The sequence below is a fragment of the Danio rerio genome, chromosome 21 (genome assembly GCF_049306965.1).
Source record: "Danio rerio strain Tuebingen ecotype United States chromosome 21, GRCz12tu, whole genome shotgun sequence".
Classification (NCBI taxonomy): Eukaryota; Metazoa; Chordata; class Actinopteri; order Cypriniformes; family Danionidae; genus Danio; species Danio rerio.
In genome coordinates, this window is record NC_133196.1 from 22321553 (window position 1) to 22331954 (window position 10402).

Consider the following 10402-nt stretch of genomic DNA (forward strand, 5'->3'; position numbering starts at 1 on the left):
ACTTTTTTAATGGGTTATGCTTCTTTAAAAAGACGCTTGCTATCAAGTTGCTAAATGGGACTATAGGCGGCGTCGGAGACATTATACGTCATCGAGCTGATCTGGAGCGCAGCTCGCTCGTGTTGGGCATTTGGATTAGTCTGATATTTAGGTGTTTTCATGAATAGTATTATATAGTTTGTAGTATTATTCTAATTGGGAATTCAGATTGTGTGTAGATAATTCCTTCACTTGTAAAGGCTGACGAGACAGATTCATTTGCTAATCATTTATGCTAATTAAACAATATTATGAAGATAACGTCACTGCCTACTAGTGCAGCCGGTCTCTCTCCTGCTCTCAGTAATGCAAACGTATGAATAAACGTGTAGAACTACATGCATGTAGGTCAGTAAATGGTGAGTGCATTTTCATTTTTAGGGTGAACTATCTCTTTAGGGACTCAATACTTTGGTTGCCAAATCCAATAAAACAAGGTCTAATGGACCTTGTGCCATGCTAAGCAAGCGTCTCTCTCTTTATAGACGTCCGACCGTTTAAGCACTCTTTGGTTGTCAAAAATAAAAAGACACAAATAAATTGTAGTGATGAGACCCTCTATTTAGGATATAAATTTGCCATACATATAATATTTTTAGGTGACGCAGTAGGTAGTGCCGTTGCCTCACAGCAGGAAGGTCACTGGTTCGAGCCTCAGCTGGGTCAGCTACCGTTTCTGTGTGGAGTTTGCATGTTCTCCCTGCATTCGCGTGGGTTTTCCTCCGGGTGCTCCGGTTTCCCCCACAAGTCCAAAGACATGCGGTACAGGTGAATTGGGTGGGCCAAGTTTTCCGTAGTGTATGAGTGTGACTGAGTGTGTGTGTGTGTGGATGTTTCCCAGAGATGGGTTGCGGCCGGAAGGTCATCCGCTGCGTAAAAATTGTGCTGGATAAGTTGGCAGGTTAATTCCACGGTGGCGTGTAATAATAAAGGGACCAAGCCGAAAAGAAAATGAAGGAATAATATTTTTTAGATGCTTGAACTGTTATTGTCACCCTGAATGACCTTTTAGGGGATGTTTGGTGTCTTTTATTTAATTAGTTGTTTTGATGAGTGAAAACCTCCCCTTCAGTGTGTCTTTATGCCATGAACTATGTACTTTTTCAAAGGTCAAAAAGATACTTTCAAGAACAACATTGGCTTATTTTTTTGAGCCCCTCCAAATCATGCTAACAAAAAATGCTGAAAATACCACAATAAGTTCTACTTTACTACTGACCATATTTAAATGCCACAGTTTGACTTCTGACAGATCGGAGCTTTAGTGTGACATCAGTTAAAGCTGCACTAGGTGATCTGCCAAAATGCTAACTGGTTAGCATAATATTTCAAATACAATCCCTCCCCTGCTGTCCAAAGGCACGCCTCCTGAAATCACCAACGCGCACATTAAAGATGACGGACCCACTAGATCATGTCGCTCGCCAGTTAGAAAACTTGATAGTACTTTAAAAATACCACAATTCTGAACGAAAAACTGCATTATATCTAGCACGTTTTCAGTTAGCAAGCAAAACTTGTCATGATGTGCAATATTTCATGCATGCAAGGATCGCATGCAAATAAAGAGCCATCGGCCCTTAATTTTTGTCATAGAATTGTGTATTAGATTAGATTGTACGTCAGATCAACAGCACAGACTGAACTTATAGCACCAGGTTAAACTTTATGACCCCTTTATGGTAATCAAATTGAAAATGAACACAGGCCACAACTGACCATTGAGGATGATCTCCAAAATTAAACCAATGGACTTGTCCTGAACACATGCTGTCCACCAGTCTCCTTGAGGTTAGGTTATTAATATTAAATTAAAGAAAGGAATAAATGATTATATACACTATATAGCCCATGACTGTTAAGACTGTTGCACTCTTTGTGTTGGCAATATGCTCATGTTTATATAGGCCTATTGTTATGTGTGCAACATTTGTATATTTATAGCCACCTCTGAGAAATGTCGGGGTCACAATGGTTTTAAGAAAAGACTTAAAAAGTCATACATTTGAAATAGTGACTGACACCTGCAGAAACCATGGTTGTGATGTTCCATTCCACTATAGACATGGTTACATCAAAACGAGTATTAAATATTAAGCCAAGAATATAAAACCGAATTATGTATACGCTACTATTTTTATAAAGTGATATGTGCAAATAAAAATACACACTTTTGTCTTTGCAGACTTTTCATCTTTGCATAAACTTGTGTTGTATTACAGTTTTTTTTTTTCAGTCGCTTTGGTAAACTTCTCAGATTTGAAATTTGCTGAGCAGTGAGTGCATTTCTCAAAACAGCACATACAAATAGCCAAACAGCATGGATTACCTGCAGAGGCCAGTCTCTTGCTTAAAGTCCTTGGTTCATCTCTCAATGAACATGTCAGTGCCGTCAGAATGACAAGTCCTTGTGTCATTGTGTACGGATAAGACAGTCAAATTACTTACTCATGTTGTCAATGTAACAGCGTACTCTGGATGGACGTCCTCATGTAAGCTACGGCTAATTTATTTCATTGTTTTGCGGCTTGTACTGTGATTCGTTGCCAGATCATGTCATTGTGATACAGAAAGAAAAAGACAGCACTTCATAGGACAAAGAAAACAAAAAACAAACCCAAAACAAAAGTAGAAATGTGAACATAGGACAATCTCCTTTCAGATACACCTCACCTTCGTTAGACAAAGTCCAGATTGACCTGGGAGCAATTTACCAATTATAGATTTAGAAAAAAACGTCTAATGGAAATGTACAGAAAAATGCATTATGACTAAATAGTATGACAACTTGTTCCACTTCTTTTATATATAATATATAACTTGACATTAACTTTTTTCTCACACCCCACGGGTCATTTTTACGAGACAAAATTTTGTTGTTGAAAACTGTAAATTTGACTTTTGCATGCAAAAAGTACTTGAGTAGGAGACATTTTACTCGATTTGGGTCATTAAAATAACTCTGACTACCAATATAATGATATAGGTAGCCTATATCTGCTGTAGTAACTTAAAACCTACAGTAGTTTGACAAAAAAAAGGGGGGGAAAAAGAAAAAAAGACCAAAACAATACCCATTCTTGTCTTAAGGAAATTTTTATTGAGCAATTTTTTGAAGAACAGTAAGTTCATGACATGTTAAATATATAGTATATTCTGCTGGTTTTAAACATACATACGTAATAATAAACACAGTCATGTAACATCCATAACATTACCATTATGTCTTAGGACATCTTTGATTAACTTTTTACTACCTTCCCCAAATGTTGACTAATGAAGGTACATTTTTAACAACTATTTACTTGTTAGGCTACTTTATTGTCAAACCACGTTGCGTACAAATGCATTCAACAGACCTGTATGGCAGTGTATTGCTGTACATGACAAATAAAAACACGAGACAGGTGTTTAGAAAGAGAAGTTTATTTTGAACTTACCTTGGTCAATTTCTAAGAGCAGCCCCGAGAGAACTGACAACACCGAGCGAGAACCGCCGTGCTTTATAGGAATGCATATGCAAATGTTTACATGGCGACGTCACTGCTGGGAGTCTCGTTGTCATGGTGAGCGCTGAGGAGAGCACGCCTCCCATTGGACCAAACAGGCTCGGGAATCTCCGTCACGGCGTGACGGCGAGTTGCGGACAAAAACATATTAAATATACTGAATATATATTTTTACATTTTTTTTTTTTGGTGCCGTGTGTTATTCTGGGATGCAGTAGAATAGGGAGACAGATGATTATAATTAAAGACCAATGACTCTGACAAACTCCTAGTGGTGGTAAGCTTCTTATTATCCAAGATCGCCATCTAGCGGTCACATAACCTAATAGCATGTTACTTGCTACTCCACTACATCATGCCCGTAGCCGGGGTGGGGGCATGCCTAGCCCTAACCTAAACGTAAACCCAATTAGTACCTTACTAATTATTAACAAACAGCTAGTTAGTTTATTATGCCAGTAGTGTTAGTTTAATTGTTTGTTAATACTGTGAATTGTGACCTAAACTGAAAAAGTGTTGCCAAAAGGTCCAGCATTTGTCCTTTTAATTATTTTATGTAATTGAATATTATATATTAATCAAATAATGAATATAATATATTTATATTCAATATATATTCCTGTCACGTCAGTGTTTTTGAGGCTGTTTGCTCACTTCATTCGTTTGTTTTGTTTTTTTTTGTTCTGATCAGATATCCATCCGATCGCTCAAACCACTTCAGAAGGTCATCTGGGATGCGTTTCAGATGAAACTGGACAGGTCTAATCATAACCTGAAATGAGCTTAAGTGAGAATTGGTGTCTGTACTGCAGTTCGTTGGCCTATGCTAAAGCACGTAGTTCAATAGGCCTAGATGTAGACTAAATGAGCAGTCAGTCTTGTTGAGGCTAGCCTACTCCTAATTGAGTGGAGGAACTATGACGTCAATTTGTATGCAAAACCCCGGAAGCGAGTTAGAATTTTAGCAGTTCCGGTTCCTTCGTCCCAAAGTCAATGGGTTTTCTCGATGGGGTTTCAGTAAAATCGCTTAAATAAGGTTCGTGGCAAACACAAACTCAAAATACTTTCACGTTTTGTTCTACGACATAAAACACATCACTTACAGCACACTCTTGACTTTTTTAATGGGTTATGCTTCTTTAAAAAGACGCTTGCTATCAAGTTGCTAAATGGGACTATAGGCGGCGTCGGAGACATTATACGTCATCGAGCTGATCTGGAGCGCAGCTCGCTCGTGTTGGGCATTTGGATTAGTCTGATATTTAGGTGTTTTCATGAATAGTATTATATAGTTTGTAGTATTATTCTAATTGGGAATTCAGATTGTGTGTAGATAATTCCTTCACTTGTAAAGGCTGACGAGACAGATTCATTTGCTAATCATTTATGCTAATTAAACAATATTATGAAGATAACGTCACTGCCTACTAGTGCAGCCGGTCTCTCTCCTGCTCTCAGTAATGCAAACGTATGAATAAACGTGTAGAACTACATGCATGTAGGTCAGTAAATGGTGAGTGCATTTTCATTTTTAGGGTGAACTATCTCTTTAGGGACTCAATACTTTGGTTGCCAAATCCAATAAAACAAGGTCTAATGGACCTTGTGCCATGCTAAGCAAGCGTCTCTCTCTTTATAGACGTCCGACCGTTTAAGCACTCTTTGGTTGTCAAAAATAAAAAGACACAAATAAATTGTAGTGATGAGACCCTCTATTTAGGATATAAATTTGCCATACATATAATATTTTTAGGTGACGCAGTAGGTAGTGCCGTTGCCTCACAGCAGGAAGGTCACTGGTTCGAGCCTCAGCTGGGTCAGCTACCGTTTCTGTGTGGAGTTTGCATGTTCTCCCTGCATTCGCGTGGGTTTTCCTCCGGGTGCTCCGGTTTCCCCCACAAGTCCAAAGACATGCGGTACAGGTGAATTGGGTGGGCCAAGTTTTCCGTAGTGTATGAGTGTGACTGAGTGTGTGTGTGTGTGGATGTTTCCCAGAGATGGGTTGCGGCCGGAAGGTCATCCGCTGCGTAAAAATTGTGCTGGATAAGTTGGCAGGTTAATTCCACGGTGGCGTGTAATAATAAAGGGACCAAGCCGAAAAGAAAATGAAGGAATAATATTTTTTAGATGCTTGAACTGTTATTGTCACCCTGAATGACCTTTTAGGGGATGTTTGGTGTCTTTTATTTAATTAGTTGTTTTGATGAGTGAAAACCTCCCCTTCAGTGTGTCTTTATGCCATGAACTATGTACTTTTTCAAAGGTCAAAAAGATACTTTCAAGAACAACATTGGCTTATTTTTTTGAGCCCCTCCAAATCATGCTAACAAAAAATGCTGAAAATACCACAATAAGTTCTACTTTACTACTGACCATATTTAAATGCCACAGTTTGACTTCTGACAGATCGGAGCTTTAGTGTGACATCAGTTAAAGCTGCACTAGGTGATCTGCCAAAATGCTAACTGGTTAGCATAATATTTCAAATACAATCCCTCCCCTGCTGTCCAAAGGCACGCCTCCTGAAATCACCAACGCGCACATTAAAGATGACGGACCCACTAGATCATGTCGCTCGCCAGTTAGAAAACTTGATAGTACTTTAAAAATACCACAATTCTGAACGAAAAACTGCATTATATCTAGCACGTTTTCAGTTAGCAAGCAAAACTTGTCATGATGTGCAATATTTCATGCATGCAAGGATCGCATGCAAATAAAGAGCCATCGGCCCTTAATTTTTGTCATAGAATTGTGTATTAGATTAGATTGTACGTCAGATCAACAGCACAGACTGAACTTATAGCACCAGGTTAAACTTTATGACCCCTTTATGGTAATCAAATTGAAAATGAACACAGGCCACAACTGACCATTGAGGATGATCTCCAAAATTAAACCAATGGACTTGTCCTGAACACATGCTGTCCACCAGTCTCCTTGAGGTTAGGTTATTAATATTAAATTAAAGAAAGGAATAAATGATTATACACACTATATAGCCCATGACTGTTAAGACTGTTGCACTCTTTGTGTTGGCAATATGCTCATGTTTATATAGGCCTATTGTTATGTGTGCAACATTTGTATATTTATAGCCACCTCTGAGAAATGTCGGGGTCACGATGGTTTTAAGAAAAGACTTAAAAAGTCATACATTTGAAATAGTGACTGACACCTGCAGAAACCATGGTTGTGATGTTCCATTCCACTATAGACATGGTTACATCAAAACGAGTATTAAATATTAAGCCAAGAATATAAAACCGAATTATGTATACGCTACTATTTTTATAAAGTGATATGTGCAAATAAAAATACACACTTTTGTCTTTGCAGACTTTTCATCTTTGCATAAACTTGTGTTGTATTACAGTTTTTTTTTTTCAGTCGCTTTGGTAAACTTCTCAGATTTGAAATTTGCTGAGCAGTGAGTGCATTTCTCAAAACAGCACATACAAATAGCCAAACAGCATGGATTACCTGCAGAGGCCAGTCTCTTGCTTAAAGTCCTTGGTTCATCTCTCAATGAACATGTCAGTGCCGTCAGAATGACAAGTCCTTGTGTCATTGTGTACGGATAAGACAGTCAAATTACTTACTCATGTTGTCAATGTAACAGCGTACTCTGGATGGACGTCCTCATGTAAGCTACGGCTAATTTATTTCATTGTTTTGCAGCTTGTACTGCGATTCGTTGCCAGATCATGTCATTGTGATACAGAAAGAAAAAGACAGCACTTCATAGGACAAAGAAAACAAAAAACAAACCCAAAACAAAAGTAGAAATGTGAACATAGGACAATCTCCTTTCAGATACACCTCACCTTCGTTAGACAAAGTCCAGATTGACCTGGGAGCAATTTACCAATTATAGATTTAGAAAAAAACGTCTAATGGAAATGTACAGAAAAATGCATTATGACTAAATAGTATGACAACTTGTTCCACTTCTTTTATATATAATATATAACTTGACATTAACTTTTTTCTCACACCCCACGGGTCATTTTTACGAGACAAAATTTTGTTGTTGAAAACTGTAAATTTGACTTTTGCATGCAAAAAGTACTTGAGTAGGAGACATTTTACTCGATTTGGGTCATTAAAATAACTCTGACTACCAATATAATGATATAGGTAGCCTATATCTGCTGTAGTAACTTAAAACCTACAGTAGTTTGACAAAAAAAAAGGGGAAAAAAAAAGAAAAAAAGACCAAAACAATACCCATTCTTGTCTTAAGGAAATTTTTATTGAGCAATTTTTTGAAGAACAGTAAGTTCATGACATGTTAAATATATAGTATATTCTGCTGGTTTTAAACATACATACGTAATAATAAATACAGTCATGTAACATCCATAACATTACCATTATGTCTTAGGACATCTTTGATTAACTTTTTACTACCTTCCCCAAATGTTGACTAATGAAGGTACATTTTTAACAACTATTTACTTGTTAGGCTACTTTATTGTCAAACCACGTTGCGTACAAATGCATTCAACAGACCTGTATGGCAGTGTATTGCTGTACATGACAAATAAAAACACGAGACAGGTGTTTAGAAAGAGAAGTTTATTTTGAACTTACCTTGGTCAATTTCTAAGAGCAGCCCCGAGAGAACTGACAACACCGAGCGAGAACCGCCGTGCTTTATAGGAATGCATATGCAAATGTTTACATGGCGACGTCACTGCTGGGAGTCTCGTTGTCATGGTGAGCGCTGAGGAGAGCACGCCTCCCATTGGACCAAACAGGCTCGGGAATCTCCGTCACGGCGTGACGGCGAGTTGCGGACAAAAACATATTAAATATACTGAATATATATTTTTACATTTTTTTTTTTTGGTGCCGTGTGTTATTCTGGGATGCAGTAGAATAGGGAGACAGATGATTATAATTAAAGACCAATGACTCTGACAAACTCCTAGTGGTGGTAAGCTTCTTATTATCCAAGATCGCCATCTAGCGGTCACATAACCTAATAGCATGTTACTTGGTACTCCACTACATCATGCCCGTAGCCTATGGAAGGCCGTTGGGGCCAAAACGTCTGCAACAAACGTGTTAACGCGTAATTGCGTGTTAACACGTAATTTACGCGTTAACACGTAATTTACGCGTTAACACGTTGGTACGTGTTAACACGTCATTTACGTGTTAACACGCAATTTACGTGTTAACACGTCTTTTTTTAAACTGGTCTCATTTTAAAGTGCTATCATTTACTAATTTCTCCAATTAACCAACTTATTATATGTATAATGTAATTTCACTTAAATCACAATAAATGTTTTGCAGTCAATGATCTGTAGCAGATATTTAGTATTATGAAAGGCCAGACATCTTCTGTTATGTTATGTTTGATGGCATAATAATGCATAATAATAATGTTTGTTATTCAGCTGCTGAGATTTCTTTGAAATATGTGTCCAGAGAAATCAGAATGAGATTTATTTGACAAGTGTCTGCAAACACACAAGGTGTTTTTTTTTCCAGAAGCACATATACATACAGTATATACATACAAATCAACACAAGAACACAGAATGACATAAGTGGATAAAGTAAATAATAAAACATTTTGGATACAAAATCATATACAGTAAGGGTTGTGTATATGTATGAATAAAACAGGAAGCAACTAATCTAATAATAAAGATGTATAGAGAAAGATATGTAGAGATCTGGAGGTTGAGCAGGTGCACTAATCCTCTCCGCTGTCCTGATAGTCCACTGCAGTCTTCTTATGTCTGATTTGGTGATTTCTAGATGGCACTTAGAGTTTTTTTTATCTGATCTTTTTATACATTTATTGTTTGCAAAACTTTACACTATATACTTTTGGTCTCTGTACTGGAAACTCCAAATCACCAAGACAAAACATTCTTGTGTGCAAACAATTGACAATAAATAATTGACAAGTTTTGATAAAACTGTAATTAAGCTCCTTTCTGCCTGTTGAGCAAAGCCCAAGTTATGATATACTAAATTAAAATTACAAGACAAAAAGTCAAAATAATGATTTATTAATTCAAAATAGGACTAAATAAATCTGTAGCAATGACATAACGACAATAGATGGCGACAACTCACCATTTAAATGTGTAACTTAATTCTCTAAAGAGGATTAATCTAATAAAACTTTTTTTTTTTTTTATATTTCAGTTATTGAATCTTTAACTGAATGTCATTTTTTTCATGCATGCAGTTTTCATAAACAAGCTAATGAAAGAATTTAAACTCAAATTAATGGTCCATGGTAATTTGACAAGTAACTTTGCAATGTAGTGGGTAACACATGCAGTTTAAGTCAATTCAAAATGAAGTGAATTTAAAGTAATATTTCCCACATTGTCTTTAACTAACCAAGGACAATTTCACAGTATTATTATGCCACAGTATCCATAAAACAAATTCTTCTGGAGTCATAAGTCTTATTTCTTATAGTTATGTTATAAATATTAAGGCGCTGCAAGCAATTTTTCATCTTGACAGGCTGGCAAAATTCGGCATGTACACTCTCTCAAAAACAAAAACAAAAAAAATTGTGGTCAGGCATGCACAAAGCATCTTCTTCCTCACAATGAGTTTCTTACTTCTATCATTCATCCAACCAAGTTCATTCTTCCGAAGTGATCTGGGAACAAGGTCAGCGCTGCAAATAGCCTGTAAAGCCTGCCCTGGCTCATTTAAAGTGACCAGCGCAATGAATGATAATGTCATTAAAAATTAAAACAGTTTAAAACGGGCTTCTCTAGAACTGTAAATATTGCACATTATATAACAAATTGTGTTAAAGTATACAAGCATATAGCTGACTTGTGCACTTCATGCTATTCTTTCTT